The sequence below is a fragment of the Protopterus annectens genome, chromosome 5.part0, assembly GCF_019279795.1.
Source record: "Protopterus annectens isolate FY-2018-M chromosome 5.part0, PAN1.0, whole genome shotgun sequence".
Taxonomy (NCBI): Eukaryota; Metazoa; Chordata; order Ceratodontiformes; family Protopteridae; genus Protopterus; species Protopterus annectens.
Window position 1 is genome coordinate 820,384,678 of NC_056735.1, and position 21,962 is coordinate 820,406,639.

The window sequence follows — 21,962 nt, forward strand, 5'->3', positions numbered from 1 at the left end:
TTACACAGCTGTAACAGATGACTGTCGCTGTATACAAAAGAACACTCATGTTTAGATATGACATACATGTAATCGCAGTGGATATGTACATGGCCCACACACACACAACACATAGGTACATAGCATAGCTTTCGCTGTCCTCCGTGCAGACAAGTGGCTACAGCAATCACACACATGCACATGGAAGGTAGGCCCATGGCTGTTGAATGCTAACTACATAAGGTAGCAATGTTGTCCGAGGTAACATTCCCTCTGTACCAGTTACCCATGACAACCATCATATCATACAACAGTCCATGTGTTATGTATGTCATCACACATGTCCACCAATTGCAATGCATACAAACATGGCTACATGACAGGAATGTAGGACCAACACACATGTACATGTAGTGGTGTGCATGCAGCTACCATGCATGTGCAGTAGCTGATGTATGTCATTCATTTGTGCCTAACTACAACATGCAGTTGCAATGCAGCCCCATCATCGACACCTGTATATGGTGAAATACTGACAGTACGGTACTATGCACATCAGGTATGGATGGATGTGTGTACATAAAGTGGTGATCCACCTTTGCAGATGGATGTTTGCTGAAGACGGCTCACAGGTGTGTCACAAGCCATCCTACCATTACATGTGCATACAGTATGCTATGTTACTTGAAGGTGAAGACGTACAACCTACACAGCAGTCAGAGTGTTACTGACTGTAAATCACTTGACACCTGGAACACTTACATCCTCCCGTGCGCATTACGCAGCACAATTGTCGAAGGTAGCGTTGGTACACATAATGCAGCCAATACTGCTGCATGTCTGTCAGACGTATCATCATATAGCAGGTGTATGATTCACAGTACTGCCATGTGTGTTTGCTTGTGTGACCATATATGCCATGTATGGTGGGGAATACATCCCAATTTTTACACACCCCTGTACACAGTTGTAGAGATCTGTACAAACTGCAGTGTAGAAAGCATGATGTAGGCAGGGGTGGTGTGTGTATCACACACATGTCAGCTCTCTGTATGTGAATGACATTTGTGGACTCCACAGTGTGTGTGTGTGTGTGTGTGTGTGTGTGTGTGTGTGTGTGTGTGTGTGTGTGTGTGTGTGTGTGTGTGTGTGTATGGCTGTCTGGTGCATGGAGTGAGGGTGTATGCTACCATACAGGACAGACAGGATCCCTAACCCCTCATGCTGATGCAGTCTACTACCCTGTTGATGCCATCGGTCTCAGCCTTACTGGTTACCTGTACATGTTCATTCTCTGTGTCGCATCGTGTGGGTGCACAATACTGTGAGGGTGATTACCACATAGGCAGGGGTCCTCACCCCAACACTTCTGAGTGTGCATTATAGTGTTGTTGACCCCGAGAGTGTGGGCATGTTACTGTGTATTTCTGTGTATGTCTATGTGTGTTCACATCCTGTAATGTGACAGTGTATTACTGCTACACAGTGAGGCCTCATGCTATCAAGTGGCCTCTAACGTTATCATCAGCCAGACCACTGTGTAAACCCCCTGCACCATGTCACCATACCTGTGATGTGACCTGGTATGGATGTCACGTCTCTAGCCACTGTAGCCTATTAAACAGCCCACATGCTTCTGGATCAGTAGATGTGTGGACATCTGTGGAATGGTAGCCTTTCAAACAGTGAGGTTGAGGCTACGTATGGCATGCCGGTTTTGCCATACATGCCTGTGAGTACTCCATATTTACACATGTGAAACTGCAAACACTGCTACTTATTGGCACATGCAAGTAGACCTTAAGGAGGGAAGCAGGGTATAAATACCAACATGCTGTTACCAAGACACATACTGTGAACATATAACAATGCATTATAAACCTTTACTACATGGTATGGCTGGTGCGTGTTAACAGTACACAACTAACGTAATATACACATATCTCACTATTCTGTTCACCCTGTGCATCAGACCATATGAGCATGTCCCTGCACCAATGGTGTGGATGACAGGGATGCGGCACAGGCATCATCATATGCACAGGGTGATAATGTTTGCCAGGGGCATATGCTGCACCAGTGGATGACATCATGTGTGTGGGTAAAGGCCAGTGATCTGATTGGACATGTGTGGTCGGTATGCATGTGGGTGTTGCGGTGTCCTACAGATGTTTCTGCTGTGTGCATGTATGTGTACACACAGTTCTGCCTTTTGTCAGGCCTACACAGGGGTATTATTGACAGCTCCAGATTGTACAGACCAGGATGTACAGCACACTGTGTCCAGCCACAGCCACGTGACCTGTGCCTGCCAGGGGTTGTATGGGCACTACCAGGCAGAGGTACAGATTGGCTACTGTCCAATGACACGTGTTCACTGGAACCATGCCCCCACTGGGAATGTCCAGGGCCACATCCACGTGGCTTGCTGTGTCCTGGTGTGGACAGCGCAGCACCAGCTGCACTGCTACTGATACCGGCACTATGGGACCGGGCATGTGAGGTGGCTCGTTCACGTTGACCTGCACTAGGTGGTGTAGCTGGCCTACGTCCACATGGCCTACACCTCACTCCTACCAGATGTTACGCACAGACAGCTCACGCTCGCGGATTGCCATGCCATGGTCAAGGATTCCGACCATGTCCCAATCGCCTGTCCAGAACATCAGCAATCTGCTGTTGAGCATTTGCCAATGCCTGGATGTTGTCATTTAGAGTATGGATAGCAGCCCTCTGAAGCCTCTGCCCTTCTCTGTTCTGCCATTCAGCATGTGTCTGTGCCGCCATTACAGTCTGGAACATGCATCTGGTGACACCAGCTGCTGCTCTCTGTCCTGCAGGTGCATATCTGCCAAAGGTCCTCCTACGTGCGGCACTGGCCACATGCCTGAGTGGCATATCTGCAGTCATTACACTGACACCATGGTGTGGAGACACACCTTCTGTAGCCACCACACATTCCTGTTCCAAGCTAACACACGCTGACTGTCCTTTCTCTATGGCCACTGGTGATGGGGTATGTATTGGCATGAGAACTGTGTGCAGGGAAGAGGGGGACATAGCTGGGATGGCAACCATCGGCACAGATTCAGCCCCTGACAGCCCTGCCTCTACCTCATGCATATGTTCATCACTGCTAGTATCTGTGGGGACACTGGCATCAGATGGATCGCAGGAGGGTAATGCACCTACATGACCTGTGAATGCAAAGACTTTATATTACAATAGACACACAGACACACCATGCATGTGATTTGACAGACGGCATGCAGCATGCATGTGATTTGACAGACGGCATGCAGCATGCATGTGATACAGCAGAAGGTATGCAGCTCGGACATTAATAGTGGTAGTTAGCATACCTCCCTGGGTTGCACACAACAGCAGGCAGGTGTCATATCAGTAGCCATGCAGTTCTCACAATCATGGTAGTAAGCATGCATCCCTGTCATACACCATGTGGACCAGCACAGGTTAACAGTACACGTGGCTGAAGTGGCCTTGACATGTAATCTGCTGACGTGTGCATTGACATGCATACATGTCTGACACAATGGTGTCCTGACACATGTACAGCTTTGTAATGGGTATCACATTGCAGTGTTGTCTGTATGCCCTACAGATAGAATGCACTTTTAGCAAATGTGCATGAGCATTGAAGGGTAGTGTGAGGTGTCTGCATTGCTCTACAGTGTGAAGTACAGACACTGTGCCATTGCATGGCATCATGAGGCATCTATATTGCTATACAGTGTGTAATATGCACACAGTGCATAGCCATAACTGCATGCATACACATTACATAACGGTGGATTGTGACCCATGTTGCTGAGGTGTATACACACCAAACCATGCTGTTTCATGTGACAGGTCACTGAAAGACCTACGGATGACACCCCTGCACAACTACTACAAAGTCTTAGCTGCCTGTCAACCATGTCCACACATGGCAGACTTGTCAAGACACCATGTTCCACATGACATTGATGTACCACACACACAAGGTGCATGGCTGACAGTGATGTCCTACAGCAGCAAGGGAAATGTGTGGTATCTGTGGCCTGATGTGGTGTCAATGTCTGTGGAAGCTGTACAGGTGACTACTGTCATGCTATGACACAATTGTGATGTTCAACACATCTTATATGGTCGAATTAAGTGACACCTCCACTAGCTGTGCACAGGCTTTTAGGATGTCCAGTGTTCCACATCAACTATATAATCAGTCAACTAAGGCTATAGTTGAACTATGTGTGGACAATGTGCAAAAGGGTGTATACACATCACATCTGTTGTGTGGCTACATGTCTCTGGCCATCCTCCATGGCCATGTGTGAACATGTGTTGGCCAAATTTTTGTGATGGCCATCTGTCTCACATGACTGTGTTGTCCCATATGACATACACCCATAGATGTCAGATATGTCACTGTCCACAGGGCTATGCAGACAACGGGTTGTATGTTTGGAATGTGAGGTATGTATTATGGGATAGTGAGACAATATTGCAGCCAGTACACTACATGTCTGGGGCATGTCAGATGGCACATCACAATGTGTACACCCATTGCAGGGGCATATTACACAATGGTGACTCCTGTGGGCTGCCCATATCCCAGCTCACTGTGTGGTACTGTTTGCGTACCACACATGTGTTGTTCCAATGTATAGTACATATGCCTACATTGAACACCTCCACCATTGTATGCACAGCTGTCCACACATCTAGCAATGACAGATACTGTGGTTTCATGTCGGTGTTTCATTTAGTTTGTATATATTGCACATGGGTAGCCAGTGTAAATGATGACAGATGCGACCTGTATATCGTGACTGGACTATACATTATGTGTACATGTGTTAACTGGCCACATGGCAAATAGATATATGCATTAACATGCTTGATACTGATAACTGTCTCACCTGCAATGGACTGATGTCTGTGCGGCATGCCAGAGGTACCTGTATAGGGGTGACACAGCAGTTTGAACATTATCCATGACTGTATGACAACCACAGGGTGCACTGTGCATGTTAACACATTCGCCTGTACAATAGCATATAGTATGCACATGTGTGCATACACAGGGTAGCATACTATAGTATGCAGCATGTGTGTAAACATACCTTGCATATGATGTTACATTACATATTGTACAGTGACACATGCAACTAAATGGGATATAATAGTCATACGTGCAGTAATGACTTACCAGACAACTCCAGGCTCATTGGTTAGGAGACACCCACTTCCACGTTGGCAGCTAGTGTTTGTTGATGCTGTTCTGAGGGTGTCCCCAGGCTGGCCAGTAGCTCCTCGGTGGGAGTGAGTGGGGGCTGGGTTGGTGGCTCACCACCTGTTCCACCTTGTTCCCTGGCGATTGCATTGGCACGCTGTTTCGCATGTCGTATCAGATCCGTGTAGTGTCTGCGCACCTGCTGGTAGGTGCGGTTATGGCCACCCACATCATTAACCCTCCTGGGAAGGTCCTGCCACAGGTTGTCACACTGCTGGGCATGCTGTGGCACATGGCTGAACAACACCTCGTAGTTCTCATGGAGGTACAGGATGAGGGCATCATCCTCCAGGCAGCTATACGCTAGCAGGCATGAACAAGGCATTATCTGGAAGACATAATGATGGAGATAGGTCAAAGTATCACAGAGATGTACAGAGATACAGCTGCACATACATTTGTATTAAATCTAGGGCATCTGAACAGTTATCTTTGCAAATCGTCATAACACTGACATGAATGACATGTTTGTGTCACACACATATAACACCCGTTATGCATTGGATATCATCACCATATATGTGGGTCACCTCATTACATTGTTCATACTCCATGTGAATGCTGTCTTGATGTGGGCATGTCTGTTTGCCTGTACTGGTGTTCTTACCTATCAGCACATGCCTAGATGTGTCCACAGTAATGCTGTTGACCTTGATGCTGTGTATTTGTCACATATCAACACATACACTGCCTTAATGGACATGAGCAGTGACAATGCACACATACGCATGGAAACCTTTACATGCATGTGTTTTGCCATATACATCTACACGGCACTGTACAGCAGTTCCACATCCTGCCACGTATCACCTGTGTCGCACATGTGATAGACATGGGACAATGGCTAGCCGGACCTGATTCGCAGGGATGGTTATCAACTATAGCATGTACGGGCAAGGTTTTCTAGCTGTATCTGATGGCCATTTTGCCAACGCGAGGTGCATCAGTGCCACATTACTGATCCAGACAGTTAATAATACATCTACCATGTGGTCATCACACCATGTATGACAGAAATGACATGTGCAACTTTGATGGGCAGGGTTGCGTGGTATGGCAGGAGTATGTAACATGTATGGCACAGGGATTTGTCCAGCATGTGGTGATCCTTGTAGTAGGATGGTGGCTGTCCATGATGTATGTCTTTCAGATCAGGATATGTACGTGTAGCATGTCCAACCTCACAGTGTAGCACATGTCTTTATGCAAGGTAGCCAGCATGCTGCATAGTGGAGGTAAGGATTGTGAAGGCTGGTATCGCCCATCCACGCATGGCCAATACCCCTTAAAGGTGATATGTGATCCGATATTGGTCACCCGAGTGCTGAGTATGCCTGTCCAATGATCTCCATGCTCATGGATGGCACCCTGTCATGACATGGGTGCCTCGTATGACTACCTAATAGGCCTGGAGACGTCACCAACTCAGGGAGGTGAACTGCACAGCACCATCCCTTACACAGTGTTCATAATGTTGACCGCTGCCTAGGTGGTAGTTAATGGGTACAAGGTTATCCACCTAGCGGTGACAATGCTATTATCAGCTGTCAGATTGTGCACATATGTCACACACCTCAGCTACAAAGCCCATGCTGTATGTTGTCCACAACACTGAGACAGCTATTGCTCCTAGGTCATGGCCATTCACATCCTTACATACACAGATGCCTCCCATTTGTCTGTGTGATATGGGCTACAATGCGGGGGAAGTACAAAACATTAACCCTGTTTTACTGTAGCTGCCACTGGTGTGATATGCACATGTCACTCAGACACCTTTTGTAGTGTTGTTTCTGTTGACAGGCCACTGGTAGAACACCCCTGTGACATACAAAGGTACATCTAGTATACTCAGTGTAGCTGGAACATGGTATGGGTGATGATGTCCTATGACCTGTCACAAGTATGCTATGCAGTGTGAAATCATCCGTACTGTTATCTACTTCTGTACTGCTAACATCTACATTGATAATGGTTCATAGACTTGCAGACCATACTCAGCAGGGTAACAGTGCAGTGCCTCCAATTATGACTGTCATCTCCACTTGTGGGTTGCAGTGGGTTGATATTATCCAACACCCTATCTGTATTGCATATTCATGCTCAGCACTTGTTCAGAACATGTAAGCACTTCATGCGCTACTAATTACTATAGCACCCATTCCAACTAATTTTTTACAAGTACACTGTCTGTCTTTACATTTCCAGCTTGCTTACAGTACAACAGCTGTTGTACACACATAACTCACATATCTTGTGAGACATGGTTGAATATACAGGCATGTCCAAGTGTCACTTACCAGTGCTATTGCCTGTCTATATGACGAATATGGCAAACATGTGGCAACACAGCAATTGTCTCATGTACACAGTCAATGCTCACCTCCCAACATACGACACTACAGCCTGTGGGAGATGCACATATGTAGCCATGCTGGGGATAATGCTCTCACCAGCCCAGACTGAACCTGGCATTCATGTGGGGACATTTAACATTTGCAACACCCCACTCATCACATAGTCTCACTGGATCTCCACCACCACAGGCCACATATAGTATGAGTACGACATTTGCAGAACCTCTCCATACTCTGTGTAGGCACCAGGGGCAGCCCCCATCACCAAACACAACAACAATTACTTATAGCCCACAGACTCATGTGTGCCCATCAACTACAGCCAATAGGGTGTTATAACATACCCAACACACCGGTCATAGGTGACTCTGTAGGCAGTCACACTGATACGCCAGGAATCACTGCAGTGGCTGTACTGTACAGAGGTGCAGGTAACACATGGCTCTGCTGTTCACAGACAGGACACTACCCTAGTGAGGTGCCGTCGGTGTAAACATTGTAATTGGGCTTACACATAGACATGCCAGATAGTATAGTACCTCACTATGAACCTGTGAAGCTATTACATGTCCTTTGTGCATGGTTAATTGAGTAGCTCTTCCATTTTGATTAGCTATCATGCTGTTACAGTGTCCCGTGACTACAAGCCATTTGTATCTTGTTATTGTGTATTGTACATGCCAATAGACGATACCTTTTGTTTGCATGATATCACAGTTATGGTGTGTAGAATATCTGACATATCTACCTACAATACTGTACATTACACATATATTACACATTATCCCATAATTCAAAGCATACTTGCACAGCAGGACCACCTTAGGCATGTTATTGTCGTTATATGCTCATACACATGCCTACTGTGACAGTATATCAACATATACTATCCCCTGCTATGGCACGTACTTGTTGGACATACCCTACCACTGATGGCGGGTGGTGTGGAATTGTTCTGTTTAAAGCCCTTATGTCACATCCCTTGTGGTGTATGTGATGTTTAACTTGTGGCCCACAGCAGGACACACAATTTCTACAAGTGTTACTATGCTCAACAAGACATCACTACATAATACCTTTTCCCACTGTGCATTGCGTACACTTTTAATTAATACAAAACAGGCTCTACATACACTAACATACTGAGTGTTCTACATACCTTGTTAGCGTTCTGAATCTTTGTAGATATCTCTCTTACACCTTTACTGTTTAAACGGTTCTATGGTATGAGCATACGGTTTGAATGTATGGCAAGTCATCCTTATATACGTCGATACCTGTAACATGTGGTTTCCTGCCACCAATTGGTGTTCCTGAGTAAATTATTATATGCACATCAGCTGTGCAGCTACTCCATTCACCAATTACGTGGCAACAGTGGGGTATAATTGAATTCTCCACTTGGGCGTTGCCCTTTTGCCCTACCTTCGGGGAGACGGCCTGTATGTGTTTTGTTGTGAGGAATTGCAACTGCTATTTGTAGAGATATGGATATTTTGAATTCATGTCCCCCATGGATTGTGTGTGACAGCTAGAGTATGTGGTTCTACATGTGAGTGTACCTATCACCTCAACCGTCTGATGAGGGACTATTGGAAACACAACCTGTAACATCGCTGTCTGTTCCATTATACAACAGCTATGATTTCACATGGCGCCTTTACAAATGTGTCTCTCACAAGGTATGTTAAAGTCTCTGCAGATGTAATTGAGTGAGTGGATGTTTGTGATGTTATTACAGTCTGTATTGCAATTGTTTTGGGTGTGGGGGAGATGTAGGTGGGTGTACATAGCATATACAGGTTTGTGGGGACTGCATTTCTACATGTGTGTGGGCACCTTCCCTAATTGAAGACCTATCAGTTAGTAGACTGAACTATGGTTGTTACGGGCTTATACATTGAGCCATTGTTAATTGGTTTCTATATAGTATTTATTTATTTATTTTATTTATTTAAATTTGTTGACCGGGAGTGTCCGACTGGACGTGGGTCCATTTTCAGCGGAGGCCCGGTTATCACAATGATCTGTGTACATGCTCAGCACTTGTTCAGAACATGTAAGCACTTCATGCGCTACTAATCACTATAGCACCCATTCCATTGAAATACACTATTTACACTATCCAACTATTTATTGCAACTACCTATGCAGGTGAAGTTGATACTTCCATACCTCCGTAAATAAAGCAATATGTAAAGGAATGTTACTAAATGACAGCTGTCTCGTGTATTTCTGTCACAGATATTTGCACTCATTCCAGTTGTGTTGGTGACTGAACCTCTTTGGCATGGGTTGCCACCTTTTCAAATGGCCATAGTGGGACATTTGCAGGACACACATCAGTGTTTACAGTCCAACACATACCCAAGGTCAGTACACAGGATAGAACATACTTTTATCCTGATTACATACTTATTCTTGTAGCACTTTAGCTACTTATCATGTTTCATGTAACATTTACGTTTTGTAGATACAGGCATAACTATTTATTGCAACTATTACATAATATATGGGACATAATTATGTCCTAAAATCTTGGACATTTGCCCTTTTGAATATTTTTTGTCAGGACACAACTGCCCAGGGAGGGTTAAAGTGGGACAGGTGGTAATCGTATGCCTACGGCCAGCTATAACCACACCTACTGTAATGATCTACCTCTGAGTTAGCACTAACAGACACACGATGCAAACACACACATACACACAATACAGTCCCACGGAAATGCACACAACACCCTCAACACACACATACACAGACTACAGCAATCACAAACACAGTTGAACACAGTACCTATGTGGACCGCAACACCGGCAACGATAACTAAATGTCCCTTAATATTGTGATAATATTATACGCGGTTCCAGTGTTCCAGTACTGTGTTCTTTTGGTCTTTAAGCATCGTGATTACACGTGTCGGTATGTGACACATTCCATAGTTGGCAGTATCCTATTTATTTCTACCTCCATGGTTGTGTACATGTCGTTGACCTATCTATATATTTGTAGATATAAGTGAATCCATATATATCAACATATATCTCTCTATCACCCTTTCTATCTTTATTATATATATATATATATATATATATATATATATATATATATATATATATATATATATATATATATATATATATATATATATATATATATAAGAGAGAGAGTGAGAGGGAGAATACATCTTTCATTGTGTACCTGTCGGTGTATACTGTTTCCTGGACTCCGCACATTTGTGTTTGGACCTGTCACATTACACACCTGCCGTTGGTACATCTTGGGTAGCTTAGTGTTAGGTGATTGTGTACATGATTGCGTGTTCTACTCCTGGCAGTGGTTGTTTTACCCTTCGGAGCAGGCACTATTAGTACAGGGGTGAATAATGCTATTTTCACCTGTTCTGGCCATCATTGACCATGATCTGCACGATATTCAGAGAAGCTTAGCCCTGTTTCACACATATCCATATAGTCATGTTTAAATGACGCTTACCAGCACTGGGCAAAGCATATTCCCACTAACATGTGCTAAACCTGATCTGATGACCTGCATCCAACATCCATTATTTGTGCCTTCGGGATTACGTAACGTCCCTTGCAAGACGTGGAACTGGGAACATGCACAACAGTCAGTGCATTTACCACTTGGGCATCTGGGATTTGTACACGTGTTATGGTGTTTTGTATGTGGACTGTACTATGGCTGTTACTCCATACTGCAATCAAATGGGTAACTCACTTAGTTTACATATGGATGAGACCTATTAATGGTATGTCCAAGTGATGTTTAATGGATGTTCTCCAGCATTGGGAATGTATGTCACAGTGAGCCACACAATATAATGTGCTACACCTTCACACAACCATAAGTGGAGCATGCTGGGGTGACAGATACCTGTCATGAATACACCCCATGCTTTGCCACTACATCCATGATTACATTATATGGAGCCCCTCATTAACACAACAGGGAATCCATGCAGAGTGTGTGGGGAACAGTAATTACACACATGGATCCTGCAATTGGCTCTGCTCCACTGAGGGCCATTTGGTTACTCGATGTGGTGGCAACAGCAGACACTGTTTGTCTCGATTGATGAATGGCCTCTGACAATCGGGCGTGTACCTACCGATGTACCTAGGAACCTATACATACAGTACCAACATATGGTGATAGGTGCGTGTACTGTTCAGGTGTTGACATTCCTTGTTCCAATAGCTGTTGTGTGTGCAATGGTTGAGGGCTGCCTATGTAGGATTCACACAGTAGGTCACCTATACATTACAATTTACAGGTGGTCGTGTGTGTGTGCCATCCATTTTACTGTGTGAGAAGGTGGGAGGTGTGTCAGTCTGTAGGAGCCTACACTGTCAGAGTATGTGCTATACGTTCCCTCTTTGCCAAGGCGTAGGCATATTGGGCACACCTCAGTCTGCCTACTGGAGCTGGCACAGGGTGTTCATGGTCTGAATCCCTCTGTGCCTGTGATGGCCTTGGCAGTTGTGGTGGGCTGTGAGGGCCTTCACCATTATGTCCCTGCTGCATCTGTTTCCGCAGGATCATATTATGTAGCATGGCGCATACTATGAAGATGTGGGCACACGTGCCTGGAGAGTACTGGAAGGCTCCACCAGATATGTCCAAGCAACGGAACCCTGATTTTGGCATCCCGAACACATGCTCTATGATGATTCTGGTTTGTGCGTGTGCCTCATTATGGCGTTCTTGCATGGGTGTGTGTGCATTTCTGATGGGAGTCATCATCCATGGCTCCAGTGCATAGCCAGCATCCCCCACAAGGTGGCCATGTGGGATGTCCCCCCTGACACATACCTGATACAGCTGTGAAGCATGCCAGATGTGGGAGTCATGGTAGCTTCCAGGGCTGCCAGCACACACATACATGATAATGCCCTGGGCATTGCACACGACCTGGCAGTTGATAGAGTGGTATTCCTTGTGGTTTATGTAGCACCTACCATGCTCACCGGGTGGTGACTTGATATGTATGTGCGTGCAGTCTATGGCACCCAGTACCTCTGGGTAGTGTGCCACAGCATATTGCTGGCCAACTCCTCCTGAGTTCGGGGGAAGTATATATGCTCATTGGCATGTGGTAATATGGCATCCAGGAAGTGGTGTAGTACCCTGGATGCTGATGCCTGTGAGATTTCCATTATATCTCCAGTTGGCCTTTGAAGGGCACCTGTGGCTGGTATTCACAAGCTTACACATACCTTCGTGTCCACTGGGATGGGTTCCCCTCTGTTGTTTCTGGATCTCAGGTGTGGCCGGCACAGCTCACCTATTTACTGTAAGATGTCCCTGCCTACCCTGTAATGCTCTACTATCTCCAGATCATGTAGCCCCTGGTAGGTTACCCTTGGTCTGAACACTCTTCTCCGCCTCCGGGGCCTGCGGTGGTTGTCAGCATCATCCTCCACAACATCTTCAGTCTCTAATACATGGTGATGAATCACAGCTATGGCAGCTCCCAACGTGTACATTGAAAAAGTTCCCCATCTGTTTACACCGATGGTGCAGTGTTTGGGAATACACAGGTGTGTGTGAGGTGCTTTCACACTTTATACTATTGTGCTGTGAACACTGATGATGTCATAGGGTGTGTATGTATGATTATAGCTACAGGGTATCTTATGTGTTTTATGACAGGTACTATTATTGTGGTGCCTTTGGTGTTGAATTACATTTGGCTACCATGGATTACCTCTTGCCCTTCCCTTTACATTTCTTAATGTTTCACCTCCCATTGTCTGGCATGCATCCAGCAGCCTGCTTTCATTTGTACTTTCCTAAACCTGGCTTATCTTGCGTAATGTGTTCTATGGCCGGTCTACTGCAGGTTTGCTTTGCTCTGCTATGACAGTTCTCTTTACTTTGCAATCCAACACCTCCCCTATCCTGTTTTGCAGGTTTCTGCAAGCAGACTTGTCAGCTGCCATTGATTGCCCACTGTGAGTTAATAGGTGTTAATTGCTCAGTTGTACTCCAATTACCCTACTGTGGCATTTCCTTATTTTCTTCCCCTAACCTTCCTGTTTGAGCTATGGTGCGCACCGCGTGCGTCCACTTACTGGGTTTCAGGCACGTTTTCATCCCCGTACACATGCGCTTTCGGGCACCATATGTGCTCTCAGCTAAACGATGCTATACCTACATCCCCACCCCTGTCCTGCGGCTTTGCTTAGCAACGGCCAGGCCGGATTTGCATTGCTCCAATGTGCTTACAGCTATGGTGGCACACCCCACTGCTGATGTCATGTATACCTCTAAACAGAAAACTGCAAAAAACACTAAACTTTGAAAATAATAGTGACTACCACTGCGAGCACCTATAACACAAACTCAAGCAAATCTTCTTGAACACAGATTTAATTAGCGCTTTCGGTGAAAACTATGTCCCACCTTCTTCAGACAAAGACAAATCAATTAAAACCCTTTATATACATTAGATGTGCATCAATTAATCAATTAAAAATACAATTAAAAATCAATTTAAGAAAAAGCTTGTCTTTAAAGAGCCATGCCATATTATTATACACTCCTATAATACACAGTATGTTACAACATAAACAAAACACAACTATATACAATTTTTCAAACATATTGAAATAAATATACTCCACCCCTTATTAATCTATTCAAGGCTAAGCGTTTAAGGATACATTTTATAGAAATATATTAATTTAGGCCGGGATATATATGTGCTTCAGTTCTTATCTGCCATTTAATTTCATCTGTCTCCAGATTCAATTGCCATGGGCCTCCCCTAGGGACCAATTGTGTTTGTTGCAAGACCGAAAATTTAAAACTATGGTCAAGGTAATCAATAAGATGCCTAGCTAAGGCATTATTCTTATCTTTTTTAGAGATAGCACAATAATGTTCGTAAATACATTGTTTCAACTTTCTCTCAGTTTTTCCGATATAGTAAATGGAACACTGAGAGCAAATTGCAACATATATCACAGCCATACTATGACAATTATACCTTCCCTTAATATAATAAATTTCATTCTTTAATTTAACTTTCTTGTCTAAGTTAATATATTTGCATTGATGACATGCACCACATCTAGACATATCTAGATTACTACTATTTGTAGATTTTACATTCATTTCCAAAATAGATTTTAAGTTAGCTCCTCTTTTAAAGATGACTTTTGGTTTAATTCCTAAAAGCGTGAATATAGCTTTATCTTCAGTAATAATAGACCAATTCTTATATATAATCTCTTTAATTCTATAATGGTCCAAAGAATACGTACAAAGAAAGCTAACGCTATAGTCCACTTCTGGATCCTTAAAAATCAGAGAGTTCATGACCCTTAAACAGGTAGAAGAAAGAACCATCCATGTAGTAGAAACACTACTTGAAATTGTTTTGAAAAACAATGATATGATATTCGATGGTTGCTTCTGCTTGCAGAATACTGGAATAGCTATGGGCTCCCCCTGTGGGGGTAGTTATGCCAGTTGTATCATGGCATACTGGGAGCGAATATTACTCTTTCGTAACAGCCTGTTCATAGAGAATGTCACCTGGTACACTAGGTACCAGGATGATATGTTCTTATTATGGAAGGGGTCTAAAGAGCTGATTCCAGTCTTTATGGATGATATCCAATCCATGACAGATTTTTTTGAATTTATGTACCAATGTCAAGATATGGTTATTAATTATTTGGACGTTAGTTTATGTAAGGATAACATCAATGGTAGATATAAAAGTTTAGTATACAGGAAGCCGTCCTATTCAAATTCCTTTCTTCACTTTTCCAGTAGCCATCCGTTTCACCAAAAGAGAGCCGTCGTTAAAGGACAGTTAGTTAGAGCAGCTAGGATGGTTACTGATGAAGAAGATTTTCCGGTAGAATGTTCTTTGCTAAAGTCCATGTTCATTAGTAGGGGTTATCCAAAATCACTGATTGATTCTATATGTTTAGAGGTTAGAAATAAAAGGTGTGATGGATATTTTAGGCCCCTTTTATTTCACAAATCACCTCCAATGTTAAATACTTCAGAGGTAGATATTAATACTGTTTCTCCTACTCCAGAAGTGGACTATAGAATTAACTTTCTTTGTACGTTTTCTTTGGACCATTATAGAATTAAAGAGATTATATATAAGAATTGGTCTATTATTACTGAAGATAAAGCTATATTCACACTTTTAGGAATTAAACCAAAAGTCATCTTTAGAAGAGGAGCTAACTTAAAATCTATTTTGGAAATGAATGTAAAATCTACAAATAGTAGTAATCCATATGTCTAGATGTGGTGCATGTCACCAATGCAAATATATTAACTTAGACAAAAAAGTTAAATTAAAGAATGAAATTTATTATATTAAGGGAAGGTATAATTGTCATAGTAGGGCTGTGATATATGTTGCAATTTGCTCTCAGTGTTCCATTTACTATATCGGAAAAACTGAGAGAAAGTTGAAACAATGTATTTACGAACATTATTATGCTATCTCTAAAAAAGATAAGAATAATGCCTTAGCTAGGCATCTTATTGATTACCCTGACCATAGTTTTAAATTTTCGGTCTTGCAACAAACACAATTGGACCCTAGGGAAGGCCCATGGCAATTGAATCTGGAGACAGATGAAATTAAATGGCAGATAAGAACTGAAGCACATATATATCCCGGCCTAAATGAATATATTTCTATAAAATGTATCCTTAAACGTTTAGCCTTGAATAGATAAATAAGGGTTGGAGTATATTTATTTCAATATGTTTGAAAAATTGTATATAGTTGTGTTTTGTTTAAGTTGTAACATACTGTGTATTATAGGAGTGTATAGTAATATGGCATGGCTCTTTAAAGACAAGCTTTTTCTTAAATTGATTTCTAATTGTATTTTTAATTGATTCATTGATGCACATCTAATGTGTATAAAGGGTTTTAACTGATTTGTCTTTGTCTGAAGAAGGTGTGACATAGTTTTCACCGAAAGCACTAATTAAATCTGTGTTCAAGAAGATTTGCTTGAGTTTGTGTTGTAGGTGTTCACAGTGATACTCGCTATTATTTTCATGTATACCTCTAAACCACTCCTCGGTGTTGTAGCACTGCGCCGTATGGTGCATCCTTAGTCCGGCGGGATGTTTGCGATTCACTATTACATGTCTCATTTGCATGGCATTGACTACTAATTCCTAGTTACCGTACAGAACACTGTCACAGACCCTTAGCAACCCTTGCAGCTTGGTTGTGGTGTACCATGCATACCATTGAGTATTATGGTGAAATCATGATTTGTATTACATTGCAATTTTATGACATTTGTATATATTTTCTTTGTGTTCCCGTTTGCGCACACATACCCTGCGGTTGTACTTTGCGTTACTGTGGACATGACATTAAATGTTGTTTTTTAGGTGTTGTGCATCTTTTCTTATGCCATTGGCTGTATATTTAGCCATTGGCATATGTTAACTTTGTAATACATGAGTCTGCTCCACTTTCATAGCTCCGATGTTCTGTTTGGAAAAATGAAAACCGTTTTTTTTTTTTGGTTTACATTTCTGTGGGCTTAAGCTATGCCTGAACCACTTCATGAATCGCTATGTACCTTCATTTGCATGGTGCAGCACTGCGCATGGGGTGATTAGCATACCTAGGCTGAGGGCTGCACAGATCTGGCATTCGCTGGTAGTGCACATGGAATTGGATCGTACCTAAATCGCTCGGCGGCCATATTTGGCATTATACCGCCTACGTTACGCCTGCGCCTGGTGCAAGCTTCATGAATCCCGGGGAATGTTTATTTATTACCTAGGTCCGCCTAATTTATAGTGGTTTTATTTCTATGATATTGTAATTGTAATGTTGTAATGTGTTTTAATTTTAAGGTCTAAACCAGATTGATAAGTTTTTTTTAACTAAGTGGAAGTTGGTAGAATTATATAATTATTCAATCAATTCACTTAATTTGCTGGTGTATACAATAGAGTTTTTGATGTAACAGTAGTTTCTGATGAAGTCATATAATATAGAGGATGCTAGCAGATGAACTGGTTTCATTGTGTTTTATTAAAAAAAGAATAAGCCCACAGGTATTACTGAATATTTTGTAATGTTTTACCTGAATAGTAGAGTTGTTGCTAGTTTTACTTGTCTGTTTCTCTGCCTTGCTTACTTTCTGTGTTTTTGTTTCGTATTATAAACATTACTAAAAAAAATAAAAGCATGAAAATTGACCTACAGTTAAAGACAGCCATTACTATATCCAGTTAAGTATACTCTTGAACTAATTATCACATCAGCTCCTAACTAGTTATATAAAACCATCTTACTGATATATTTATGTGACATATATATCTGTAAATTCCATAGGAATGCTCAGATAAATGATTGGATAGTCACACTTATTGTAGGGATCTATGGGCTGCCTCTGCACTTGATGACCCTCCTTTGAAGGCTCATCTGCATCACTCCAATGCTGATCATCATAGTGGTGAAAAACCTGCACTGCATTGCAGTAGAGCCCTGTCATCTGTCGATGGTCTCTCTCAGCCCAGTTCCATATGTTGATCATTGCAATGTTCTTGGGTCTAGCTGTCATCCTCTTCTTCAGTTCAGTGTGCACAGTCAACATTTGGGTCATCACCTTGTCAGTCCGGTTTGGCATGTGAACACACCTCAATCTCCTTGAAGTAGCTATCATGATCTTCAAGTTGAAGAAGTCTAGAAATTATTAAGACAGAGAAAGGCTCACTGAGGTACTATTCAGTTGGCAGTTAGCAATGGTCTGATCAGTAAATGCATCAAAATAAATAATTGATAGTGGAGCTGATATCATGCTATCAGATCATTGGAAGATAAAAGGCATGTACCACACATGGTACCATTTATTGATATCAATTGGGTGTTTCCACAGAACACCTGGGTGTTACAGTGCATGAAGCCAGTTATGGGGAGTTGCACAAATGGGATTCCAAAATTTACCTTTTTAATTATGTGTGGTGCAAATGGTATTTAAAGCTATGTGCACATTAGGTGCACTTTGATTCTTTGATTCAGAGTGAGAAGTACATTGGCAATTGGTAGCATTTCTGTTCAGGTGAATAGTAAACTTCTTCAAATTAGCCATTTCAAAAGGTACTTATTTAAATTAATTACATCTCAAAATGTTATTTTAAAAATAAGTTGTTATAAGTTACTGGACCTATGTTGTTTTGAATGTCATGCATACAGGTGTTGCTATTTTAAATATTTGATTTCAGTCCCATATGCAGTTGTATAGACAGATTTCTATTGCAAATGTTAATAGTATATAACAGCTGATTTACAGAGCCATAGTTCTAACTAGTAATTCCTTGCACTCTGTGGTGTAACTACAGAAACCTATGGATTCTGATACTATCCATATCTAGTACTATGGAAAAATGTGGGTTCTGACACTATACATATCTTGTATGTGATGTTGATATTAGAGATATTTCTTAATTCATGTCTCCTAACTAAAATGTTACAAACATGTGATGTTGCTGTTACAGAGTTGTTTTCAATGATGCTTCTTAACAAAGGTGTTATCATTACTGGTTCAATATACAAAGGATCTGTACTGTCTGTGGTCTGAATATGGATCCTAAGGTTTGCCAGTGCTTTCTGTAAGGTCTGCAAATTGTTACTTGCTATAGCATTCAAAGATGAAAGGTAAGTTTACCACTGTGGCATGATGCTGTTGTCTTTGTACCTCCATGTAGCACATATCTATTAGCAGTTCTAATCACACTCACAAACTGTAAAGACATTATAACATATACTGATTTTACAAATGTTATGTATGAAGGCATTGTTATTATTATTAATATGCCACATTAGTATTTATCACATGCAGTGTCATACATTCATTTTCATCCCACAGACATGCATACTGTTTATGTTAACATATACTGTTCACAGAATGAAATACATAAATGGTCTCACACAGGAATATTATCATGTGCATATTACTGTCTTTCAAATGGCCAACAATCCTTGGGGTGAAAAAGTCTTTCCCCAGAAAAATGAAATAATTGATGCTCTCTGACAACATGAACTCCTAGGCCATTTAGGTGACACTGTTTGGAGACATGAAATCTGGACAGACCTGACCAACATGATCAACCCAGTTTGAGACCACAACTGATCCTGGGAAGCCTGTAGATGATGCTGCTCAGACTCATGCTAATAGAGAGACATATTTTGAGAGATCGAGGGATGCTACACGAAGTGGACCATCACTGACTTCCTGATGACATCACAATATTTCTGGCCTCACTGCATACAGCAAGATAGTTGCAACACATCCCTAGTGATGGGATTGAAGCTGGAGTCCAAGGACAAACATATGCGCCTTTCTTTCCCTTACAGGACTGAGTATTTACAGAATCACTGCATATTGCTGTAACATACATATTCATGTATTATTGTTTTTGATTTACAACAGCAGAGCTGAGCCATGCACACACATCCACACAGGGTAAGGATGACAAACATAAGTCTAATGACATGTATTGATGCAACTGAAGTATGGAAATAGCAGCCCAAACACCATTTGTAATTGAAGTAAGGAAATAGCAGCCCAAACACCATTTGTAATGCTGCTTGCATTAATAGTCACAGGTCCATCTACTTCAGGACTAAACCAGGGATTGGCAGGACAGTGTCTCTGTACTGTTACTACAAACACTACTTTCTTAGTGCCTTAACCTCATTTCATGGCACTGCTGTTTACTGTTGTATTGTTATTTCCCTACCATTGTACACTACAGGTACATCTAGTGGAGGGCCAAGCCATGTATTTTCAAGTGCAAACAGACCAGGTATGTTACAGCAAAATTTTCATAGTTTTCAACAATATGTAGTATATGTGATACCTGACATTTATGTCAATTTTGTCAATACAGGCCCATCTGCTGTACAGTTGCAACATCCATCACATGAGTATTCACAGCCTTTGCTACTGTGTTGTATATGTGATTCTGTCAGAATGTGTTTGCTAAATACATGACTGTGCTGTCTTTCACTTTACTTTCCTACTACATGATCCATAGCACAGCCCTCAACCTCTCCACAGCAGGAGTCTGTCAGTGGTATGCTATTAACTTGTTTCATACCTGTCATTGCGGTTAATCCTGTAGTTGACCTGAATTAATGCAGTGTCCTTCTTATTCCTAGGCCAGTCTGCATCAACATCAACGACTGCACACATGATTGGTATAGCTGCCATTATAGAAAACTTCTGGAGGAAACTCATGTTGATCAGGAATGAATGCAGGGATGGTTAAAGAGAAGTGAATTTAAACCAAGAGATAAAAGGTTAATATTGGTGGCCTAAGATAGTGGGCTGTGCACACATTGGTTTACAAAGTCTGTTGAACATGTGGGAGAAACAGACAAATCTAGGTTTTGTAAAACTGAATTGGAAACAGTCGCACTCCTCGTTACTGGCTTGGACATGGCAGAAGGACTGTATACTGAAAGGCATAATAATGTGACAAGACTGTTGCATTGGGGATTGTGCAAACATTATGGTACTGAAGTGGCTGAAAAACACTGGAAACATGAACCACAAAGCATCATAGAAAATGAAGAAGTCTACATAACATGGGATCACCCATTACCAACAGTTCAAAATATGGATGCTAGAAAACTGGATATAGTGGTCCAAGAAAAGAAGACAAGTAGCATTGCTCATTGAAATCGCCACAGCCAATGATTACAGTGTCTTGCGTACAGAGAGAAACAAAGTCATAAAATATCAGGATTTGCAGGCAGAAAGGAGAGCAATGTGGAAGAAAGATATCCAGACAGTTAAAATAGTAGTAGGAGCAACGGGTCTTATATAAAAGAATCTGCAGTCATATTTAGACATGCTACCAATCCATGTAACCCCATACGAATTGCAGAAGGAGTCATTACTGGGTACATTGCAGGTGCTTTGAAGAGCACTTTTGGCTGACATCAAAGATTGAAACAATACTAATTTCATGAACTTTAATCGTACTTTGACTTAGGAATGGGGTCCATTCCCATCATGGTATTATAAACCCAAACGATTTGGAGAAATTAAAAAGAGTGATATGTGTATGCCACACATTCTATATGTTTTAACAATTCACCTGGTTAATGGTGGTAAGGATGTATTCACTAATGTGGTTCTTTTCTTCCTACACTAATTGAAGTTCATCCCTGTTCAACAGCACCATCTGGCCATGAGTTGTTGTCAGGTGTGTGTGTGTGTGATTTATTTTTTTTTATTCATTACATATGTCATGTGTGTTGGTCATATAACCATATTATA